Source organism: Marmota flaviventris, chromosome X (assembly GCF_047511675.1).
Source record: "Marmota flaviventris isolate mMarFla1 chromosome X, mMarFla1.hap1, whole genome shotgun sequence".
Lineage (NCBI taxonomy): Eukaryota > Metazoa > Chordata > Mammalia > Rodentia > Sciuridae > Marmota > Marmota flaviventris.
The window spans coordinates 90034606-90061439 of record NC_092518.1 but is presented as its reverse complement, the minus strand read 5'-3'; the positions used below and the strand labels follow the sequence as shown (position 1 = coordinate 90061439).

Below are 26834 nucleotides of genomic sequence, written 5' to 3'. Positions count from 1 at the left end.
TTTAAAGAGCAGATATGGAAATGTAGCAAAGTTATGAGGAATTAGTGTAAGTGCTTTTTTATTCTTTTTTTTGGTACCAGATACTAGGGATTGAACACAGGAGTACACTGAGGCACATCCCAGACCCTTTTTTATATTTTTATTTTATTTTGAGACAGGGTTGCCAAATTACTTGGGGCCTCAATAGGATGCTGAGGATGGCTTGGAACTTGGGATCCTGCTATCTCAGATTCCTTAGCCACTGGGATTATAAGGTGTTACAGGTGTGCACTACCATGCTAGCTTTTTTTTTTTGATATTGAAGATGAACCCAGTGGCACTTTACTACTGATGTATATCCCCAGCCCTTTCATTTTTAATTTTGTGACAGGGTCTCACTAAGTTGCCAAGGCTCACTCAAACTTATGATCCTCCTGCCCCAGTCTCCTAAATCACTGGGCCATGGTGGCACATAATCCCACCAAGTTCAGCAACTCTAGTGTTCTATAGCACAGCAGGGTTACTATACTTTACCATAAATTGTGGTATATTACAAAATAATTAGAAACTGAAGGTTCGCTATACATAAATATGATAAATATTTAAGGAGATCAATATAAATTAGCCTAATTTGATCTTTACACATTGTACAGATGTATTGATTATCATATTGCATATAATATATATACAAATATTATACATCAATTAAAATAATTTTAAAAATCAAAAAGTAAAAAAAAATGTATATAAGAAAAACAAAAGCCATGAATTTCAGACATTTAAGTTGCATACACTATTTTTAGCACAGTAAAATATAATGATATGGCATAAATCCTAGGACCAAAATTAATAAATAAGCAAAGGTAAACAAATAAGTAAACAAAGGAGACAGCAAAGAGCTTGATAGCAGTAGAATTTCAAAACTTTGTGTCTTTTTTTTTTTTTTTTTTTGAGATTTGGAGGTTTGGAGAAACTTTTAGGGGCAAGAATGTGAAGAAAATCTCAAATCTTGCAGGCTGAAAGGGGGAGTACCAAAACCTTATTATATAAGCATCTTCTGGGAGTTTGACCCTGAACTACTCTGTAGATATCTGAAGGTCAGATATTATGAATCCCTGACACTCCCCAAGACATTAGCATTGAACTAAAATGACAAAAATATGATGAATGTCATGTGCACTGCATGTGAGTTACCTAAAGTCTTTGTTTTAGTTTTGGTTCTTTATACAGATTCTGTCTATTTCTATGAGCTTTTCTATACATCACAAACATCTGCAACCAAATTGCACCAGTAAATCTCATAAAACAGCTTCCCTGAGACTAGATGTAAGATGTTAACACAACAAGAATAGTTTCCTCATTTTATATAATGGCTGACTGGATCTTTTATACTTAAAAAAATAATATTTCAAAATGTCATTTACTTGGTGGAGAAGCACCAGGAAAATGGTATTGCTGAATCTCTTTAATAAACTGTGTATTTGTAGTTGTTCTTAGAAAGCATTTGGAAAGATAAATGTTACATTATCCTCAAACCATTTTACCAAATCCCCAATTGTAAGAAACAAAACAAAACCCAAACAACACAAACAAAAAGATGATATTTTCTTTTCCTATGTGAACATGCATTTTATTTATGTATTTATTTATTTATTGGTACCAGGGATTGAACCCAGGGGTGCTTAACCACTGAGCAACATTCCTATCCTTCTCATCCTATTTTTTTTTTTATTTTTTTGAGACAGGGTCTTACTAAGTTGCATAGGGCCTTGCTAAATTGCTGAGGTGGTTTTGAACTTGAGATCTTCCTGGCTTAGCCTCCCAAGCTGCTGGGATTACAGGGGTATGCCATAGTATGCTGTCACATACTGCTGAATATATACTTGCAAATACAGAGTCCAACTGAAGAACTTAGACCCTCTGTTACAGTAAGTAGGTAAAGTTGGCTGGTATAACAAATCAGAGAAGAAAACTATAAACTCAGATAACTCATACAGTTCTCCACAAACCACACAATGCTTTTGTATTCTCTTCACTATGTTGCAGTACACTTTAATTGATGAAGTCTCTCCTTTAACATTTGTAGGATTTTTAAGATTTGCAAAGCTTTGAGTGGAACAGGTAATAAGAGAAAGATAAATAAAATAAGCTCAAAATATGAACAGCTTGAGCCTCTGTTATGAGTTCATAAATGCCTTAAATTAGGAAGAATTACAGTGGGATTTGGAGCTATTGGGATATATTTGCATCTTGAGCTAGTCTTTTTACCACTAAGTACAACAATTTACTGACTCTGTTCCTTTGTAGAAAACAAAGGCATATTGTTACCTACTATAATCTGTTAGCATAAAATATTTTGAATGCACTATAATATGGGCACATAGAGTTTGAGACATATGTTCAGTACTGGAATCTGTACAAAATTTTAATTTTAATCAAAGTCAAAGCAGCTCATGACTTGGGTCACCGTCTGTCCTCCAACAACAAAGACAATGTAGATATTCTCAGTGGTTTTGTTTCATCCCATTTCATGATATAAGTGTATGGATGCTATGATGGAGAAATAAAAGATATGAACAAAAAGAGAACTGAAATAAATTCATTCAGGGACTAGCTATAATAATACATTCTTAAAATGCTCCTCTCTACCCTTGCTAAAATTTATATATACTTTGAAAACAGGAAAGGAAAGCAAGTTTTCTTGTTAGCCTTAATTCACTGAGTATTATCAGTATTTGAAGTACAGATTTTATTTATAGAAGCTCTGGCTTATTATTGCTAGTATTTCAGCCCCACCATATCATAGTAGCATAGTATACCCTTTATAAAGATTCTTATAATTTAAGAATAATATCTTGTGACTCTGTATTACTTCAAACAATATAACTGAAGATTTGGGTGGGGGGATTCCAGGGATTGAACTCGGGGGCACTTAAACACTGAGCCACATCCCCAGCCCTATTTTGTCTTTTATTTACAGACAGGATCTCACCGAGTTGCTTACTTTTGCTGAGGCTGGCTTTGAACTCATGATCCTCCTGCCTCAGCCTGTTGAGTTGCTGGGATTACAGGCATGAGCCGTGGCACCTGGCTATATAACTGAAGATTTTTTTATAAAAAGATTCTTAATGAATGTTAGGCTATTTGTACATTTTACCTTCATTTCTGTAAGTTTTATTGATTACTTCTCTGTGAGATTTTAGGAAATATACACTGATATAACATCTCATTCAACTAAAACAGTCTAATTTTAGGAGCACTTTTCTTTAAATATCAATTTTAAAAAGCCTAATTTTTTTCCAATCACCAAAACTTTGCTAGTTACCTTCAGGATGCTTATAAATATATGCTACTTAATATAAAAATTGGCTTACTCTGTGCCTTCCAACAGGACAAGGGCTTTAGTTAACATCAGGAATTAGGATTAATAATCTGAATTATTAATATTTTTCCAAATATATATTTGGCCAAAATGTGTTTTTAAAGCTAATGATCAGTGTCTGATTGAGGATATCTACTTGTAGTTATCTTTGTAACTTGTTAATAGCACCACAAAGGGTACAATTAACTTCTAGGAGTCCTGGCTCTGGATTGCCGCACATTTTAAGCAAATTTATCTGGTCTTATTGAAAAATATAGACAATTCATCTCTATAAAACTCTCCAGTTAACGTTACCTGTACAGTGCCTGGAAGTTCAACATTATGAACTATAATAATTGTGGAGGAAATTATTTTTCATATTTTTATTAGTGCTTTATAATTATACATTATAGTGGGGTTCATTTTGACAAATTCATAATGAATGGAATATAATTTGACCCATTTCAATCCCTCGTGTTTCTTCTTTCCCTCATCTCTTTCCTCCCCATTCCCTTTCCTCTACCCTACAAATCTTCCTTCTTTTTAGTTATCATTTTCTTAATTGGTATTTTATAGATATACATAAAGGTGAAATTCATGTGGAACATTCACATGTACACAGCATAACTTAGTCAATTTCATTCCCCAGTTCTCCCCTTTTACTGTCCCCTCTCCTTCTCCTCAATTCCCTTCCTCTACTCCACTGATCTTCCTTCTATTTTCATGGGATTCCCCCATTATTTCCCCTTTTTTTTCACCCTAGCTTCTCCATATGAGAGAAAACATTTGAACTTTGACTTTCTGAGTCTGGCTTGTTGCTCTTAGTATGATATTATCCAATTCCAGTTCCATCCATTTACCAGCAAATGCCATAATTCTATCCTGTATGGATGAGTAAAACTCCATTATGCATATATACCACATTTTCTTTATCCATTCATCTGTTGATGAGCACCTGGGCTGGTTCCAAAACTTGGCTCTTGTTAATTGTGCTGCCATAACCACTGGAATACCTAAATCTAATGCTAAATTCATCCTGTAATATCTACACTCTGCATCCCTAATCTTATGGTGATGCTATATTTCCTTTGAAAAATGAAATACATCTTTTCCAAACATCTTAAGGATTCCGTCAATCAATCTCATATAACCATTTTGGCAATTTAAATGTACTTATTTTTAATAGTTTTGAGTTTTGTGATGGTTGCTATGGCTTGAATATTTGCCTATACCAAAACTTATGTTGACATTTAATTACCATCATAACAGTATTAAGAGGTGAGTCATTTAAGAGGCGATTAGGCCATGAGGGCTCTGTCCTTATGGATGGAATGAATGCTATTATAAAGGGATAATTTTGATCCATTTTTGTCTTTTTGCCCTTCTGTCTTCTGCAATGTGAATGTGAAACATTCCTTCCCTTTAAGGAATGTAGCATTCAAGGCACCATCTTGGAATCAGAATCTGCAAACATGCTGGTGCACTGATATTGGATTTATAAAACTCCAGAACTTTGAGCCAATAAATTTATGTTCATGGTAAATTACTCATTCTCAGATATTCTGTTACAGCAGCACAAAATGGACTAAGACAATGGTCAAGGCCATATTATATTCAATTTTTAGTCCCCAGAAACTACCTGCAAAGTGACTGCTTTATTAATATGCAACTTGATATATGAGTCTGAATTTAAAAAAAAAAAACAGATTGGTAAATTAGTTAAAAGACAACTCAAGATAGTAAAATAATTGCCATTAAAATGAAAAACTAGTTATATCAATTGGTTTTATTGGATATATAATGCATCCAATAAATCCAATTGATATAACTAGTTTTTCATTTTCAAATGGTTGTTTTTGTGTCATCAGCAAGTACATTAGTGTCAAAAGTATTTCCCTTCACCTATTCTAAGATTTGGCTTGTGTCTGGTTTCATTGTTCAATATATCTTGAGAATGCAGTGTGAATAAAGACTGAGCTATGGAAATTTAAGAGGGATTCAAAAGTTAAATATTAAGTAGTCTCATGAGCCAAAAGCTTTATATGCAACTATTATAGAAATATAAGTTAGGATGATACAAGTGCCCTCATAATAAGTATATGAATAGAACAAATTTGTTCCATACAACTTGAAAGGTGATTCTATGTAGACTGAGGTAATCAAGAAGTAATCTTGGAGGACATAAGATTTGAACTAGACCCGAACAACAAAGAAAATTTCAATTTGTGGGAAAGTATGGTGGTTGTAAAATAAGTAGAGAATAGAAATACATAGACTAAAATTTGTACTTTTATTGAACAACACAATGATAAACAGTATGGATATATACATATTCTATTGCTTTTATGATAAAGACACAAGTACCTTAACATGGCCTAAGAATACTTGATTTAGCACATGCCTAGTTTTCCAGCTTTACCTCTCCCTTTTTTCTACCTCTGATTCAACCTCAGAGGGCACTATTTTCATTTCTTGGAAAATTTCCTTTTGCTTTCGATATAGGTAATGCCTATTTATCACTTAGATATTAACTTAAGGGCTGGGCTGGGGGAATAGTTCAGTGCTAGAGTGCTTGTTTAGCATACATGAAGCCGTGGGTTCAATGGCCAATACCAGAAAAACAAACAGATTCCAGCTTATGTTTCACTTTCTCTTAGTTTAGGTCAACCTCTCATCCTGTCCCTTTATTAGCTTTTACAGTACCCTATACTCTCCCTCATGACATATCACAGTTACGATTTTACACTTATTTGTATGATTACTTGCCTCCTCCACTGAACTATTGTTATATGAGCATGGATCATTTCTACTTTCATTCACCATTATATGTACAGTGCATGATAAATATGATAAATACCTGTAAATAAATTAACTGGCTTGGATAATTAAAATAGGATCAGATTAATGAAGTCCTTGAAAGTAGGCCAGCAAATTTGGCTACATTAGAGCATCATACACTGATTCATTCAACAAATGATAATAAATATTTTGTTATATGCAAGATTTTGTTATGATATGTAAAAGATAGAAAAATGGAAGACAAGTCCTGCCTATGATTCAATATGGGAAAGCCAGACAAAAATAAAAGTAATTATAAGATAGGATAATCAGTGCTGTAATGGAAAAAATATAGAGTATTTTGGAGCATTAATGAAGGGACTTCTAAAACAGGGATGATAAAAGGTGAGACTTCCTGGTATGTGCTACCAATATTTATTTGCTTTTATTTATTTATATATATATATATAGGTACTAGTGATTGAAGCCAGGGCCAGTTTACCACTGAGCTACATCCTCAGGCCTTATTTATTTATTTAATTGTTTATATTTTGAGATGGGATCTTGAAAAATTGCTTATGCACTATCAATATTTAAATTGATTTTGACCTGGCACAGTGCTTATAAGGACATACACACATTTAATCCAGTCAAGTGACATTAGTATATAGTAACAGAATGTCTTTTAAAGTTTATAGGTTTAAAAAAATAGAGAGGAATAAAAAATGTCTCAAAGAATTGGAACCCTTACTGGACATAGGATGATGAGTTTACCAGCTTCTATTTTTGTGGTCTTTTCAAGAGAATTTCTGTGGAATATACAAATTACTTCATCACTTTTCTAAATTTTTATTCAATATTCATGTGAACTATAATGAGCATCTGTTCCACAGATATAACCTTGTCTCCAGACTTAGACAAGAATCTATTTTCTAAACATATGGTCGACAGGGATATGCTCAAGGAGGAGCTAAAGGACAATATATTTCTGTAAACTTTGAAGTCAACAGGTACAGAATAAGTTTTCATTGCTTCCCTTGCACTGTGTTAGGCACTGCAGAGAAGTTACAAGAAAGAAGACTAGAGGAAGATTAATGTGTTCTGTATAATATATGGCATTCAAAATCATCTTCCAGTTGTTACAGAAAGGTAGTAAAAAGGAAGCAGTCTTTTTGTTTATATTTTAAATGTATTTCATTCACAGATAACCATTAGAATGTTCTAAATCAAGTACAGAAGGGTTAAATCCAAATCTTCCTGAAACATATTTGGTTCATTTCCAAGACTTTTCCTAAAATTAGCCATAGAGTCTTACTTTGTAATAAATATAGCAAATTACTACTTTTTAAATTGGGCTTTGGGGCATCTATGCTTCAGTTTCAAATGGTCATTCCTAATTACATACATGAAGAAAATCAAAAGTATCTTTAGATCAGATTTTTCTCCTAGAACAAAAAGACTTATTGTATTTCAATCTGTGTATAATCTCTCTTCTTTTATTGTGAAGCTGCTTATAACTTTCAACAAATGATAGGCCCAAAATATCAAAACAAAGGAAAGTTTACTGAAACAAACCAACAGATCTGATGTATGTTAGAATCATCATAAAAATAAAAACAAAACAAAATTTCTCTAAAGCCCTTCCCAGCACAAGAGGGTACGTAGCAAGGAATACTTCTGCTGAAAGAACTAAACAGGTATGAAAGTTTCTAAGGTTGGAGGGCTAGCAGGAAGACAAAGTGAAATGGCATCCATTAAGTGTCTGCATCACATTGGAACAGGAACACAACCCTCAAAACCATTCCAATTCTACTTACTACAGTTCACGAAGAAGGCAAACAGGAAATCCTGGGATAGTATGAAGAATTAGTCAGCATTACCCAGTAAGATCTAGTCAAAACTTAGCCTCTCCTGTCTCACAAACAGTAACTTTGGGCATTGCTGAGATCTCTTTGAACTACTAAATATAGTGGTGAGAGAGCTAAGGCAAGAAAAAATGGGTGAACCCCAGTAATGAGTAACTAAGGAAAGAAGAGGTATCAAAAAAAAACCAACCAAAAATGCTCTTCATTCATTCAACAACCATTTGCTGAGCCTTGTATACTAGGGACTAAACAAGAGTATGTCCGTTTATTTGTGGAATTCTTCACTTAGATGGGAGAAGCAGAGGCATTAAAAGACAATAATAGTACAATATTCAAAATTAATACTTCCTCCTATGCACTGGATCTTTTTTCCTTGCATTTCCTATGAGACTTTACTCCATCAAGTTTTTCTTCTTTCTATGTATAAACAAACTTCCCTTCTTATCTTTTGGTCTCAACCTGGCTGTTACTCTTTTCTTTTTTTCATATGCAATTGTATTTAAAATCTCAATTTCTCTATTGAAATTGACTCAATTTATTGCTATCTTCTGCTCTCATAACATCCCTGAACCTGTGATTGTTATCAACGATGACATATTGATAAACATAATTAATTCTTATTTTGACTCACATATGGAATTTAATGCCGTTCATCTCACTGAAAATCTAAACTCCTACTTCCATGATATCAGTTTTTCTTGTTATCTCCCTTACTATCTAGCCTTTTCTCAGTCCTCTGTGAAGGTCTCCATTAAATATGGGTGTTCTCTAGAACTTCATCCTTGATCCTCTTCTCCCCCTCAGTATTTGCCCATGTTATTCAGTCTATTTAGACAATATCTATTATAACCTAGTACACTGTTGACCCTAAAATATTTACCTATAGGCCTAACCTCTCTCCTGAGCACCAGACTCAAACATTCAACGTTTTTCTAAATATTTGTACCCAAATACCCTAAACTCTCCTCAACTTTATGAAAAAAGAATGAATAAAAAGAAGCACTCATTATTTTTGCCAAACCGTGACCATCATATTTACTTCCTCTGCAAGACCAGAAGAAACTCACTAATTTTTGCTTTAAATCTTATTTTTTAAAATAACATAAATCAATGAATTCTAGCTCATTAATATCTTATAAATCTATCTTCTCTTCTCATTTTTATATTTTGTAAATATTCTACTAACTGGTCTTGTTACCTTAAGTTTTGCTAGCTTTTCAATCCATATTCCATATTAAATACCATAATGATGTTTGTAAAATTAATATCTTACCCTGTCACATCCTAGTCTTAAGCCTCTCAATGATTTCTCATTTCCTGGAGTATTGGTTTACAATTTTTGCATGCATAAAAATCACCTGAATACTTGTTAAAACAGGGATTTGGGTTCCACCCCATGGGTTTTTAGTTTATTAGGAGGTACTGAGTCTCAAAATTCATGTTTTCTAACAATTTTCCAAGTTGATTAGGATGCATAATTGGCAGAAATTAGCATTTGGTTGTGCAGGAGACAGGAAAAGGGAAAGTCAAAGATGACAGATTAAGTTTTGGCTTTAGAAATTGGGTGGCTCATGGGAACCCAGTCACTATGAAGGAAGATATAAGAAATTGAGAAGTGGACAGCTAATGTGATGAGCTCAATTTTAGACAAATTGAGGTGTTTGTTTTTTTTCCTAGACTACATCTTCTATTTCCCTATCCTTATGTGCTTTGAACCAACTCTATGTCCCTGCCTTATTGTGCTTTTTATAAATAATTGAATGGACTGAAGATACAGCATGTTTCTCCTCCAGGGATCTATATAGCTGGAGTAATATTGCCTCTTACTTTTCTCTCTCATGAATGACTCAGCTTAAGTGTTTCCCTCTCATTTTAATCTTCCCTTCTCAGCTTTCACTTTCTCATCTCTAAAAAGGAACTTCAAAATATCTTTTCTTTATGATGGTTACATAAGTTTGTATGTAAATACGTTTAGCCTCAGAGAAGGTAGATTGGAAAAGTAGTTTTTAGTTTCTTCTAGTACCAAACTTCCAGTGCTTGAAGAAAGCTCATACATGCATGAATGAAAAAAAATGCAAACCACCTCATACACTGTGCCTAAGTCCTTAAAGTCACAAAAGGTAATGTTCAATTCATAGATGTTCTACACTGTCTAGCTAATAAATAAATAAGAATTTAATGATTTATTAGGTGTTTACTATGTGGTATTCTTCCATACTTTCCATAGAGTTACAATCTGTTCATAGAGACAAAACCAACACATATACAATTGCAGAGCAATTAATTATTAAATGTATGTTATAATTCTAATAGTGTAATCAGAGGAAAAGAAAGTTGAGTATCACTGGAAATGATACAGAAAACTTCATAGAGGACTCAAGGTCCTCTTGATCTAAATGATGATGGCTGGTAAGAATTCAGATAAATCCTGTATTAGGATAATAGAAAGAGCAAAGTCCTGGAGGTAGAATTAACATATTTTGTACAGTAAACAATAAGAAAATGAGATAAACCCTGGAAAAAAAGATTTGGGACAGATTAAAAAAGAAACTAGATAGGTAGGTAGAGGTCAGTATTTAAAAGATCCTGAAAACAATATACACAGGGATTAGGTCTTGAAATTGTAATGGGAATTCTTTACTGGTCCTCTATAGGAGAAGTAGAGTTTTGGTAAAATAAATCTTTAAATATTATTTGATTAAATTAAAAGAAAGGAAAGATTAGAGAAGGGAAAATAGTTATGAGACTGCTACAAATGGTACAAGTCAGAGATGATAAGCTGCTTCTTGTGGCTATCCCCATGCTTTAAAAATATTCATTAAGATTTAGAGATATCCAAAGTTCCTCCATTCTTCCCTTGCCCCCTTGCCCTGCCCCATTATGGATCAGCATCTACATATCAGAAAAAAACATTTGGCCTTTGTTTTTTGGGGATTGGTTTATTTCACTTAAACATGATATTCTCCAATTTCATCTTTTTACCTGAAATGCCATAATTTTATTCTCTTTTTATGGTAATATTCCATTGTGTATCACATTGTGTACAACCAGACAAATGAAAAGTTGTGTTCCATTTGTGTACAATGAACTAAAATGCATTCTGCTGTCATGTTTAACTAATTAGAACAAATAAAAATTAAAAAAGAAGTGCTCATCAGAAAAAAAAAGATTTAAAGATACCTATGAAATGGTAACACCATAAGCACATGCATAGCTTATCCGTTAGGCAATCCAGAACCGCTAGTAAATTTGGATAATGACAACAAATCTCTCATGGTGTTTCATAGTATGCAAAGGTCATTTCACAAATATCATCTCATTAGATCGAACAATACTGTGAAATTGGTTATAGTGACTTTATATAGAAAAAACACATAATTATTAAATGCTTTATCAAAGTCCTTTTGATCAGAGACAGGTCATTTTAATTTTCAAGTCTCAATTTAATCATCTCTGAAATAGAGAGGATAATAATAATGCCCTCATAAAGTAGCTGTAAATATTAAATGAAACAAGGTATGTCTAAGTGCCTTACATAGTGATATATATATTTTTCATACTCAAAAAATAATTATTGGTTTGAGATTATCCTAGCATCACCAGAATCTTAGAAAATCTTCTAATTAGTATATTAGTTCTAATTATTTTACAGCAAGTATTTCAATTTTAAGTTGGATGCCAAAAAGAATCTTAAATATACTTAATAGACTTAAATAAAGAGTAAAGCCAACAAGTATGCTCTGATTTGTTAACCTGAAACTAGGTATATTAGAGATTTTATGTGTTTTCATCAAAGTCAAAATCTGGCAGAAACTTGTGTATTCCTCTACACATTCACTCACTCACTCAACAACCATTCAACATGACCAATGGGAATACTAAAGGTATACATATATCTCCATATCTGAACCTGAGAACATTACTTGCACATTGCCATGGCTGATTTATGAGACTCTTTCACTAAGAGGGATAAATGTATTATTAGGACTACTGAGAATAAGGCTCATAACTCACAAATATGCCATTTGTACCTTTAAAAATATGTCACTGTCAAACTTCTTCATCTTCTCCTGGGATCTGTGACATGTTGTACAATGTCTTAAATGTGAAAAATACTTTATATGCATTTTGGTGACAAATCAGTAATTCCAGTACTGGTAAAATGCCAGGCAATCATATCTGGTGTAGAGTTATACTTAGTTTTTATCAACTGAGGTCAAGATTACAGGGTTATCATTCATTCATCCATTTATATATCCATCCATCCTTCCAGCCATCCACCCACGCATCTATTCTTTTTGTTTGTTTTGTTTGTTTGTTTAAGAGGTGAGAATAACATAAGATTGTTTTGTACAAACTCTCTTTCCTAAGAATATTACAAAGTAGCTCTATGAACTTGTACTGATGAGCAGTCCTAAATGGACAACTGAATAAGACTTTATTGGCTTCTGATTTTGCCAATTAAGTATTCAGAGTAAATAGCCAACAGGAATTGGCTAATAATAATCTTTACAATCTTCAAACACAGTCAATCTTCTTCAAGTCTAGTGGCTTATTTTTGCAGATCAGCACATTTTAATTAAACCAAAGTTATGCTAAGGATTGAGACTCCTTAGATGTCATTAATTTCTTGGAGCACCCTACAATATGATTATTATTCATTCTGGAGTCTCATAAATAATTGAAGCCTAACTGCATTGACTCAATAAATGAACAAAATATCACAAGCTAATTTCCCCATGTGTAAAATATGTATAACCATAACTACTTTGCCTTGCCTACCTCAGAATCCCTGTCAAAAAAAATTGCAGGGATTAAATGAAAAAAAAAAACACTCTGTTAAATGTTTCACATACAATAATGTAGAGCAACATTGTGAGATGAGTGATAGTGATCCCAAATCTTTAATCTACTTCATCATGAATTTGTTTTTTAAAAAAATATTTTAGTTATAGATGGACACAACACTTTTATTTTTTTTTATTTTTATGTAGTGCTGAGGATTGAACCCAGTGCCTCACACATGCTAGGCAAGCACTCTACCACTAAGCTATAATCCCAGCCCTACTTTGTTTTTTTTAAAATTTATTTATTTGTTATAAGCAGTTATATATGTCAGCAGAATGCTCTTTGATTCATTGTACACAAATGGAGCACAATTTTTTACTTCTTTGGTTGTATCATCAATGGTTCTCTTACCCACTTGACTTGCCTGAAGAAATAAACATGCAATCCATATGGATCTGGATGGAATAAGTATTTACAAGGTGAGTTTTTCGTTAGATGTATCAGAGACCCAAACTTATGCCTTGTATACTTTAATTCTGTGAGGATGTTCATACAGAATTTCCAAGAATGAAATTAAGACTAAAGGAAATGGTTTCCTTTTATTTATACACTAACTTTCCTTAAGTATGTTGAAGGCCCCACAGTGGAGAATATTATCTAATGAAGCAGTATTTTTGTTTTCCTTTTAAAATCCCCAAATACAGGAAACTCATATCTAAGCTAATCCTTATTTAAGGATGTTGGTTTCAATATTCCCATTCATATTACAAATATATTGTCTTAAAGCTTTCTCTGGGGATTAACTCTTCATTCATTCCTTTATTCCAAAATATACATTAAACACCAATTTACATCAGGCACCATGCTAGATGATGAGACCATTTTGTTGTAATTGCAGATCCCTTATCATCTAGAAAGTAACAATATGAATATTGATATATTTTTTAATGCTAACTATGAATGGGGGAAATTCTTGATTGGTGAAAGGAGAGAGGTAGAGAATGGTAGGATTGAAGGCAGGAATCAGATCACAAATGCCACAGAAATGGGGACTCACTGAAGTGTTTTACATGGTGGAATGATATGATTCAACTTTCATTTTAGAAAAAGCATAGTATTATCTTCTTTTTTTCTCTGAGAGTCTGACCACTAAAGGGGCACAACAGCAGAGGGGGGAACATGGAAATAAATATATGTTGAAAATTTTTCTTTTGATTGATTTGAAGCAGAACATGTTTTTTTTAAATGATGTCTGACAGAGGAACAAAAATTAATACGATTGAAGGAATGATGATTTATGTGCATATCAGAACATTTCCAAATGCTAGAGGTGGGGAATAGGATAGGGAGGATCAGGCTGGGAAAAGCAGCATGGTAGGCAAGTCTCCATGTTATTCCTAAGTGAGTAGACCATTGGATTTAGTTTGCCTCTGAAAGTCTCAATTTATAAGACTATTCTCAGCCAATTGTCCTAGAATAATGATTAATAATCACATCTTTCATATCAAAACCTTTTTCATTTTAGATGACAAATTATATGGGTCCCTACATTAATGTAAATATTCTGCTAACAAGACATTAATTCATCACCTTGAAATTTTATTTATTTATTTACTTAGCAGTAGCTGGAATCCAGGGGTCCTCTACCACTGAGCCATATCCCCAGCTCTCCACCCCTTTCCATTTTTAAATTTATATTTTGAGATAGAATCTCACTAAGTTGGGCAGGCTGACCTCAAAACTGCAATCCTCCTGCCTCAGTCTCCTGAGTTGCTAAGATTGTAGGCCTATGCCACTGTGCCCACTTTAGAAATTATTGGAAAAAGAACAATCTTGGAGATCCCAGCTTCTGGTATGGAGAGAGCAGTGTGAATCATCTTCTACTTTAGATTAGTAATTCCCAAAACAGAACAATATGAGATGAGCAATTCGATGTTTGTCAAACCTATGTCTGACTAGTCTCCAGTTACTTTCCTGAAAAACTGAGCATAATTATTCTAAGAAAACATTCACAAATCTTGAAGGGCACATATATAGTCAAATTCAAGCCATCACAACAATAGCATTCTATAATTATGAGAAGGACTAATGTTTAGAGAAAAAAGGCAATTTAATGCTTTTAAAATTCTTGGCCATAGAAAGGAGGGTGAAAACCAATAAACAGGAATATCTATAGACTGGACGATTAAAAGACAATTGTTGATAGTAAAATCATAATTTAATTTCAAAATGAACAGAAGCCAACTCAGTGTAATGATCTATTTTATGTCAAAGTAGTTTAAAATTATAAATAAATTATTCTAAAATTTCCAAAACTAACACAATTATAAAATTCTATAATTTCTGAGCAAGTGGTATATCTTGGAATCCACATTAGGAACCAAGTGGGAAGCACAAAATAATCTACCAAAATTAAGTAGGAGAAAATAATTCCTATGAGCATACTTTAAAACACATTAAAATTAAAATATAATAATTTATGCTGATAATATATCATGGTAAGAATTACTTTGTAGCCAATTATTTATAATAAAATATATAAGCTTGCATCTCAAGCTTCAAATCTCAATTGACTTTAATAAAAAACTAATTCCCAAAGATTAGTACTCCTTTTATGTAATAAGACAGAAATCAAGTCAAGACAAAATGATAACAAGTTGCAATCAGGTTATATGAAATGAAGCTAAACTGTGGATTAGAGAGATATGCAAAACTCAATTTAGGCAAAAGAAAATGCATACTTTGTCCTAATTAAAGAGTGATTTCAAAGATCAAACTAATCACTGACTGAAAGATTGAGATATACAAGCCTTACATTATTTTAAATGATAGATTAGACCACTAGTGCATCAGCCTTTTCACTGACTGTACTTTATTGCTCTTTCACCTCTCCTTTCCCAATGACCAAATTGGCTTGTTCTCAAATGAGGTGTCACGTTATCCACCAATAGATATAAAGAAGCTTATTTTAAAATAATGAGAATTATACACATAAATCTATCACCTCAAAATAGTTTCTTATCATAGGTCCAAACAGCAGCAAAATAATATTTTTATAATGGTTTTGGAGCCATGCTGTGCCTTGGCAAATGAATTGAGATTCACATATGCATACATTCCCATATATATAAACTCAACCTCAAAAGAGTGTTTGACTTCAAAACCAGAAGGCACCATTAGAGATCATGTAGTCCATGCTATCTCTTCTCCAATTCCCATTTTATGGGTGAGAAAATTAAGGTCCAAGAAGATAAAGCACTTTTGTTTATGACCTATAATAGGATACTGACAGAACCAGGTGGAAAATTCATGTCTCCTAAATTCCCATTTTTGTCATATGAACATATAGGCAGGACAAAATTTAGTAGTGCTCAGAAAATATCCTAAATTATGAAGCCATAACAAAACTATGTTGTATCCTTCACCTTCAAATCAGTGATTTTTAACTAGAGTTTTGGGAGGGCAAGCTTTTCTATAAGAACATTTGTATGTGTATATTTCAACTAAAATTAATCAACAGAATATAATTTGGATATTCTAGGTGATCACTTTATGACTGGGTATTGGCAAATGATTTAAGTGCCAATTTTTGCATATTTTATGATTTTACTGGCATCAAGTTGTATTGCCTTTAACCATATTCAAACAAGTGTATGAAAGTGATGACTTCATGTCAGATGACAATCAAGAGACATTATGGCACAGTGTAGTTCATATAAGTATAAGCTGTGTGTATAGTGACGTACCTCACAATGCACAATAACCCAGCCACATGCTACACAAAAGAACTTACACTAATTACTCAGTTTATAGCTATATTTCAAAGAATGATTTATTTCTGTAAAACTTAAATAGTTAACAAGACTTTTAAAGTTATTACTTTTGTGGTTTTATTTATATTCCATTTCTACAAAAGTTATATATGTATATGGGTTTGAAGCTACTTCATTACCTGTCTGTAATTTTATAAAATGTATAATAAACATAATTTAGAACAGAGTAGGGATCTATGCAAAGTTTTCTTCATTCAAAGGTTTAATTTGCTAACTGGTTCTTTTCATGTTATGGCTTGATACTGGTAGATAAAACACTGAGGAAGCAAGGAAATATCCTTACTAGACCAGAATAAGTTAAATCTAAGATTGAATCATATTGCAATACTAGTATCTTAAGAAAAGAAAAAGGAGGGGCTGGGAGTATAGCTCAGTTGGTGGAGTGCTTGTCTCAAATGCACAAGGCCCTGGGTTCCATCCCCAGCACCACAAAAATAAAAGAGAAAGTGTCTCCATGGTGTAAGCCTTTGCTCCTTCTAGGTTCTCGCTATCATCTCTTCATACCTCTTGTCTGCTTCCAATCATTGTTGTCTCGAAATCTGAGATTCAGTCCCACAGTTTACTGCTTGATAGCTCTTTCTTCCTGGACATTTTACCATCAACTCAATCTCCAAATGCCAGAAATCAGATTATTTTCCCTCCCAAGTAATAACCTCTTTAGAATTAACGATAAAAATCTCTCCAGGTACAGTGATGCCTGCTTATAGTCCCAGTGGCTCCAGAGACTGAAGCAGGAGGATTGTGAATTCAAAGCCAGCCTCAGCAATTTAATGAGGCCAAGAGTAAATCAGTGAGCCCTGTCTTTAAATAAAATATTAAAAATGGCTGGGGATGTTGCTCAGTGGTTAAGTGATCCTAGATTCAATCCTCTCTCCCCCACCAAAAAAAAATTCCCTATCAATTGTGCAATCACTCTTTTTGACATTCTGATTGGAGACAGCAAATTCAGTTCCTTCTTTCTTTAAAATGCCGACTGCATTAACATCCTCCTGTCTGGTCTCATTGTTACTGCATTTTCTGTTTTTAATATTCTCATACCTGGATTTTTAAATAATTAATTACTTATAATACTAGTACTATATTGTATGCACTTAAGAAATTGAGTGCATACTTAAGAAAATTTCTGGGTTTTAATCTCAGTTCTGCTCCTTATAATCTGAGAGTTCCCAGAAAATTATTTAACCTCTATGTCTCTTAATTTCACTATCTAGATAATGGCAATGATAGTAATAACAAGACTTATAGGGTTGCTGTTAGAATTAAATGTATTAAAGTGGATTGAAAGAATATTAGTTGACATATAATCAGTATCAATAAATGTTGTCCATTAAAATAAATGTCTCCAGCTGGGCACGGTGGCACATTCTTGTAATCTCAGCAGCTCTGGAGGCTGAGGCAGGAGGATTGCAAGTTCAAAGCTAGCCTCAGCAACAGCAAGGCTCTAAGTAACTCAGTGAAAAGCTGTGTCTTAATAAAATACAAAATAGGGCTGGGGATGTGGCTCAGTGGTCAAGTGCCCCTGAGTTCAAATCCCTGGTTCCAAATGTAAGTAAGTAAGTAAGTAAGTAAGTAAGTAAATAAGTAAATAAATAAATGGCTCCTGTCTCATCTCTCCAAATCAAACAATTTCTACATAGTGACCTGTTTAGAGTGTGAACAAGCCCATGTACATCTCCCTTTATCAACATTTACCCCTCTATCTTTCATTTGCTAACCCGCCTGTTTTCAGCATTATGACAGAAAGACATAATTGGATACAAGGGAAAAGGCTGCTGAGAATAATGGCAGAAGAAAATTATCTGAAGAGGTAATGTGGGTGAAATAAAACTCAAAAAAAAAAAAAAATCCTAGAAAACAACATGCATTTATGAGTCACACAGATCTTGGTTCAACTTCCAAATTTAATATTCTTGGCTGTGTAACCATGAGCAAGTAAATTACTTTGTTTCCACTTCCTCATTTGTAAATTGACAATGATAACAGTAACAGCCTTGTAAAGCTGGTGTGAGATAATCCATGTAAAAACACTTAGAATGATAAAATGTAAGCTCCACAAGGAGTATCAGGATAACTTCTGAAATTAGTACCTGGTCCATAGTAGGCACTCAACGATTAGGAATTCATAAATAGTGTTTCTGGCCATGGGTACTTAGCAAATGATAGCTACTAATATTGGTCATTCCCTTCTTCCCTCTGTACCTGCTATTTTTATATTAGCTCTGAAAAGTGGAACCAGAGAATTCTCAGCCCATTTTCAGAGCAGAAAATGATGATCTGTACTGTCAAGTCAATAAAGAATCCAATCAATAAAAAGGAGACATATGTATGTTTGCTGTCTTCAATTCCCTAACTGCATTTTCATTCATCTTCTAACAAGTGTTTCCTTGTTGACTAGAATAAGTCAATATTAAAATAGGTGTGAGGTATCATCATTGTGGACATTTTGAAAAATGCAAGGCAAGATAGACAAGATAGCTATATTTCTTTTTTCTTGGTACCAGGGATTGAACCAAGGGACACTGAGCCACTGAGCCACACCCTCAGCCCATTTTCAATATTTTATTTAGATACAGGGTCTTACTGAGTTGCTTAAGGACTCACTAAGTTGCTAAGACTGACTTTGAACTTGTGATGCTCCTGCCTCAGCCTCCGGTGCCACTGGGATTACAGGCTTGTGCCACCATGTTATATTTCTTTGGAGTGGAGGGAGCTAAGGAATAAGGAGCGACAAGTCTAGGTTGAAATATTGACTCTGTCACGAGGTGCTTCTGTCAGTTTGACCAATTCCTCATCCCTCTTTAGGACTCAATTTCATCATCTCCTTCTCATAGGAGAAAACTACAAGTTGTGTTCTCATTTTAAGTAGGCTTTATGTGTAAAAAATCTATCTTTAAGCTCTCAATCTCTAAAATCTCCTCTGATCACAACTTATCTTTCTATCTTTTTTATCCTGCACTCACCCCGAGTCTGAGAAGGAAACATGGTAAAATACTATGCTTCTCAATCATTTCAGCAAAAAGAAAAATTTTATTTTTCCTCCATGTTCTCTCAAGCTTTAAAAAAGTTCTAGAGCAACTGCATTCATGATATAAAATGCATTTCCCCTGTTTCTATTCCTGAAAGACATATATAGCTGTCAATCAGTTTCCCATCATCATGAGATAGCCAGTATTACCAAAATGAGTTGATATAATTTCAGGCAAAAGCAAAGAAACTTGACATTTTAGTCAAGTTGTATAATTTATTACAAGTAAATGAATGCTTTCTGTTAGGCTCCTTTCAAATATTGAAAATGACTCATAGATTCTCATTATTACCTTCACAGATCCCCTCAGGGAGAGGGTGTGGGCAGAAAACTCAGGCTTGGGTCATTGGTATAATACAAAGAATACTGGATTCTAATAAATAACACCAATTCTTAGAGCCTCAGTTTTGACTTTCTTTTAAAGAGAAAGAACAGTACCTGACATACTATCTTGTAGCCAACATTTTTAGTACATTCTATGTGTCAATCACTTTGCAAGTGCTTTATATATATGATCTTATTTAACCTTATAGCCATATCATGAGGCAGTCATTATCCCATTTTAAAAATAAGGAAACTGAGGCATACAAGGCCAAGTGACTGTCCAAGATTACATCACAGGTAAGTAACAAAGCAGAAATAGAAATCCAGGTCTACTGGAGCCCAAAGCCATAGTCTGAACAGTTATACCATACACTCATATCCTGAGGATATACAATATCGAAGCAGTTTTTGCAGATTGTTAAGCATTATATATAAACATATGCAACAGTTCCTATCCGCATTTGTGGAGGAATTCCACTCTTATGGTCTCTCCCTATGCTTGCCAATCCATGATCTTCCTTTTATATTGACTGTCTGCAGTGCCTCTCTGTACCCGTCGGCTAATTACTTACAAATATACACTGATAAAAATCTTTCAGAGGTTGACTTTCTTCCACCTTGGCTTTGCCAGTGACAAATCCTGAACAATATGCAGGATGGAAGATGTCTATAAAAGGACCCAAGTGGTTTCTATGACTTTGATTTCTACCTAATAAATGACTAATCCTTCAAGGCCACTCTTTCCATGAAGCTAAGGGTATCATCCATGCCCTTATTCTGATATGACAGATCCTTCCTTTGAAACCCTATAACATTATGTTTTTAATTTTCTCTCTCTTGAAATTACTACTATCATTCTGTTTTATCTCATAGTTATTTCTGTAATAGTCTCCACCCCTCACATACTACTACAAATTTCTAGGGCATACAAATTATTTCACTCATTGGATTGGGCAACAATGTGGCTGAAAGGGGCCTCAGAAGTCATTGGATTTCAGGGCCTAACTCTAAAACAAGAAGTAAATCTCTAGGCTATGTAGCTATTAAGTGGTCCAGCTGAGATTAGAAACAAGGTTCCTAAATCCAATACCACTGGACTGCCACTTCAACTTCCATTCTCCACAATTCCTACCGTGTCACCTTGCACATAATAGCTGTTTAAAAATGTTTGCAGAGTGGAGTAGAAAAGTGAAGAAAACATAACATTATTGAGAAACTAATGTGTTTTGTACTTTATTAAATGTTAGAGCACATGCTCCTAGTTGGTAAACATGCTACACTGAATAGGAGGAAAATGGCTGATTGAAATATTTATTTGGAAGAAAAATAAATTTTTCTCGAAGTTTTACAATTCAGATACAAAATCTGTTACGGGAAAACATTATTTTCCTATTCACTGCTTTCATCATAACTAAGTATACTCTGATAGCTGCTCTCTGATTCTATTTCCACAACACATTTTCCAAAATCTGAATACCCAATACAGCATGCTTTCCCCAGATGTATTATATCATGTTTTATCACCACTTATTTTGTTCAAATGATTGTGATAGTACAAGGAAAATCATCCAAGTCTATGACCTACCAAAACATTGGATTCTAATCTGTAATTTTTCTTATTTCAATTTTCCTAAATTCCCAGTTTGAGAATACAAGCTGAAGGACACAAGTTAAACAAAACATTTTTCATCAAGAAAAAATGATGATCTGTGGTTTTCTCAATCCTTTAACATCATAATTTTCTTATACAATAATTCAAACATTGAAAATCTTTCTCCTACCTCAAATATTAGCAAGTAACCAATATTAACTCATCTATTATTTTTCTGCTTTGGTTCTCTAAACAGCCATTTTCAGTGAAACAAGTAGAATGCCATTATGAAAACAAATTAGAGTGGTAGTGCCTCTGCATCTATAAAGCATAAATAAACTCATATCCATACACTTTAGAAAGAGTATGATTCAGTTTTCCTGAGGGCAAACTAGCCATGTTATAAATATTATTTCAATTTGTAGGGTTTTTTTTCCAGATTTATTTATCTTCTATAAAGCTGTTTCTCTGTGAAGAAAGTATCCTTGTTGTCTTCAAAATTTGTCTGTGGTCTAGAAGTTGAGTTTAGGTTAATCCTCAGATGCCCCTGAAAGGCAGGCCATTTTCCCAGTGTGGAATTTTTCAACAGGCCTCCACACACAGCCTTCTGCCATTCTGGGAGTCTTCTTGTTTATGTTGAACTCCTAACTAAGTTCATACCAGAGCTTTTTTTCAAGGGCACCTAATCTCATGCTTTTCTCTAACCATTTCACTTGTGTAAACCCAATCCTCTAAAATACAAAATAAAATATACTGGTGTAGAAACTTTGTCTTATAACTCTTTCATATACACCAGTGTCTGTGTCCCACACAGTACTAGAAACAGAATAAGCCTTCATAAATATTATAAAATTGAATTAATTTTTCCAACTGACATAACTTTCAAATATAAAAAAATACATTAACAAACTGTCAATTTAATCTGGTTAATTAATGCATTAAGAAATAGAATATTTGAGATTATCTCAGGTCAATCATGTATACACACATACACACAAATAAAAGTTCATTGATGGAGGGACTGGTAAATATAGTTATGGAACATCATATGATGAAATTTTATGCAGTATATTAAAAAAGATAAATATGCTGAAATGGAATTTCTAAGCTATATTGTAAAGGGTTGGTAAAACACAAAGTATATAGCTTCATATCAAGTTGGTCTCTATTTGTGTAAAAGAAAAAGAAGAGAATGAATAGACTATACAGAGTCATTCACTAATAAATGTAGAAATTTGGAGGGAGTTTGGACAAAAATTTCTTGAATTATTGCCTCTCAAAGCAGGACTGAGAGTGTGAGGCAGCAGGTAGATATATTTTAGTTACCTACCAGATTATACTGATTGAACATTTTATTGACTATATATATGCATTCAGTTTTCCATTAATAAAAACTAAAATTAAAAATGTTGATAGATTAATGTGTCAAATGACTAAGAGCATATATGGTTTGTAAATATTGTCCATAATTTGACAGTCAACTTGCAGAACTTACAGATTGTTCAACAAGATAACAATAATGCAATTGTTACTTTAAGAATTTCCTACAAATTAATTTCATAAAATAGGGCATTTAGCCCATTCAAAACATTTCTTTAATGAATAGCTAGCTTTCTTTGCACATACCTACTTCTAATATGACTTAGACTATGATGGTTAGAGTACTTATTTTTTTAATACCCAGATGAGGAACAAGTTAGTGAATCTTTTAGAGTAGTGGCAACTTCTAAAAAAATCTAAGGGTTTATCTTCTACCATGAATAACAACAAAATTTCAAATAATTTGAGAATTGCTGAGTGGTAGATTTAGAAGCACCAGAATAAGGTGGCTGCCATTTTCCAGCCAATTGAAGTAGAAGCAGCAGAAAAAAAGGATTTTCTTCAGTAAAGATTGAAAACTAGGTTAATATAAAATCTTCATGACTTGAGACAAATTTTATATTTCTTACAGGAAGGAAAAAGAAGAATACTTGCCAGGAGGAAGACTAAATCTCTCAAAGTAAACGTGTAAGACATGACTTGAGGGAACAGTTAGCCTAATTTGTGAACATTCAATCAGTAGTCTACAAAAGAACATGTTAAGGCTTCAAGTTCAGACTTAAACTTGCAAGGAGCAACCAGCCTTAATAAATGCACTATCTGTATGAGCTGAGGCATTTCACATCTTAGTAGCAGCATAGTAATCATTTTAGATGTTTTTCAAACCATGAGTCTTGGCTTTTCTAAATCATTTAAATTACCCAGGCCAGGACCACGTGACTAAGGTCTTCCTAGAAAGCTGGGTGGGGTTAATGGCCCAAATGGGAATGCTAAAATAGAGTCAAGATAAAAAGAACATATGCAGATATTGTCTTGTTAAGAATCATTTAATAAATTCTTACTGTACTAGATATTGAGAGGAAATTTTTAAAAACCGTGAAATAAGTAGAAGACATGAACCTTGGTTTCAATAGCTTATGAAACAGTTGGCAAAACAAGACTTGCTTACATGAAACAACTAAAGAACAATAAACACCATCATATAACCAAATGCTGTTTTGTAAAGAACATTACAAATAATTAAAAATAACTGGTGATGAATTTTAATAAACTGAACTAGTTTCTAATATCTTATAAGGGCAGATGGTAGTTATTTGAAAAGCAAGCAATGTGGCAATAAATGGTAAATCTATTTCTTTCAAGCAAGCTGACTAATTCCTAGAATGCCAGGTCTAGTTTCAGTGAATGAATGATGCATTTTTGTCTTTTTCTGAAACACTCTGAGAAATACAGAAGGTAAAGGTGGTTGTTCTTCAGGGCATTTGGCATAAGCATGACTATCCTTTGGGACTCTGACTCTGTCAGAACAGAGGAGTCTTTCAGGTGGTATTCCCTATATGACTTGCCAGGTCTCCTCTCTATAAATATTCTGATAATGACTGACACAATAAGAGGAATTGTTAGGAATCTTGTCTCTATAAATTAAATTAATTTAAATTTGATAAATAATTAATGAGATCCTTGAAATTTAGTGAAAGATCTAAAGTTGAAGAGGACCCCCCAAACTCTCTCTACAACAGGTAAATGCAATGAAAAGATGATGCAATTCTTTGTATGATTCAAAACCATTAGTATCAATTAAGGTAGCAATAGCTGGCTCTAATTGAACCTCAAAGAAACTAAATTCTTATTAAAATGATATTTTAGTTTTATACTAAATGTTTTTCATTTATGGGTATGTTAATATCTGATATATTAGCAGATTACATTATCTTCAGAGAGGTTTCCAAAGATGATCAGGGACCTGAAAACTATGCCATAAATATAAACTCTCTTTAGAACAAGATGAGATTTGACTGTGGGAAAGAAATATTTAGAGTCAAGGTAGTGCTCTTCATATATCAGGAGGATTCATGTATAGAAAAGGAAACAAACAGATTTATCTTCTGTGGCCCCAAAGAGTAGAAATAAATCTAATGGGTAGAAGTTATAGGAGAATATATTTAAGTTTCTAAGAAGTTGTTTCTAATTGCTCATTAAAAATATAGATTGTGGCTCAAGAAGTAAGGAGTACTCTGTTGTCAGAGATATTCAAGATATTCAAGTATGAATTTAAAATCCATTGACAATAATGTATATAGAGAATTCCAGAATAAAAGACATGAAGGGAAACTAATTCATGGAAAGCCTTACGATTTAGGGGATATGCAAAATTTAGAAATGATCTACTATACCTTCCTTGGTTATATCCATTTCCTGAACAATCAACTCACACATAACACAATAAAGGCAATAAAGATTTTAAATATAATACTCTGTGTTAACCCAGTTTACTAGTTTATTATACAAAATCTAGAACTGTACTACCATGTTCTTTCCATGCCAGGGATTGAAACAAAGGGTGTTTCTTTTTTTTAATCTCTCTATTTACTAGAAAACTTCTAACTTGATCCTACATTCCATTGTGTTGAAATACGAAAAACAATAAATAATACTGATATAGTATCATTACCATAAAAGTATTCTAATTGTATCTATCTACCTGGCAATCTACTACTTACCTATATGTCTGAGAGAATTGCCTAGAAGAATATGAACAAAAATATAATTGAGGCTGACTCTGGGTGGTGGTTGTATAGATGGTTATATGTTGTTTACTTTTAGTCTTCTAAATTTACAAATTCCTTTTTTGGAAAATAATCATCTTTCCCAAACTTAAATGCTATAGGAGACAGACTACCAATATCAATGAATAAATGGGCCAGAGTAAGATATGACATGGAGAACATATTCCCTTTTGAAACAGGTTGGTTACTATTAGTTCTTGCTATTAATAACATAGGGAATTCATGAAAATCATACAGATTTTTATGTTTCTTTTAGATGCCTAAATTATGGCAACTAGTGCACAGTTTAAAACATGAGAGATCAAACAAAACAGGTATCTGGGCCTGCATATGGTCAGTTTACCACTTTTGAAATGAACAGACACACTGCAAATAAAAATAAAACATATAAAGTCATGATTCTGAAGCTAGAATCACAATAATTACACCAAAATTAAATGAAGTTGATACAACTAAAAATCCCAGATAAAGAAACTGAACTACAGCATAGTTAAATAATTTCACAGAGTCATATTTCCAGTATCATAGGCTTGGATTCTATATAAGATCATCCTGCCTTCAAAGTTTATGATCTCCTTCTTAGTATTCCTTTAGAGATAAAAAATAAATAAATTAATGGAAGACATAATAGCCCAGAGGCCAGGAAAACTTATCTTTAACCTAATTCTACTTTACTAACTACAATGTGACCTTGAGCATGTTACTTTACTTCTCTGCACATTGTTTTTTCTAACTATAAAAATGAAAGTAATAATAGTGTTGCAGTATAGGATTACTATGAAACTAAACGTTCAGCACAGAGGAAAAACTTAAAAATTCCAACTAATATTATTTTTGTTATCACTATTGTATTGATTCTTTTCTGATTGAAGATGCCATGGAGTCTCAGGGTCATGAGCAAGGGAACACAACACTTGGGAAAGCCTACAGATGGGGAAAGAAAAACTGAAGGCCAGTCTTTATATGTATTTAGTCTGAGTCATGCTAGAAATTGTTGATTGACATTAATTGATATTATTATTATTATTGATATTTAAATTGATAACTTTGGACTTTTTGTCTTACTCCATTCTGGTCACTAAAATGAAATATTATACATGAGGAAGTTTGTAAACAACAGAAATCCTTTTCTTATAGTTCTAGAGGCAGAAATGTCAAGATTAAGGTGCTACGGATTCAGTATC

General features: G+C 33.3%; 1 protein-coding gene across 1 annotated transcript in view; it reads right to left on the bottom strand.

Annotated features, from left to right (window-relative positions):
- Window positions 1–26834, bottom strand: part of Il1rapl2 (interleukin 1 receptor accessory protein like 2) — a 521635-nt gene that overhangs the window by 340680 nt on the left and 154121 nt on the right. The gene's annotated exons all lie outside the window — the stretch shown is intronic.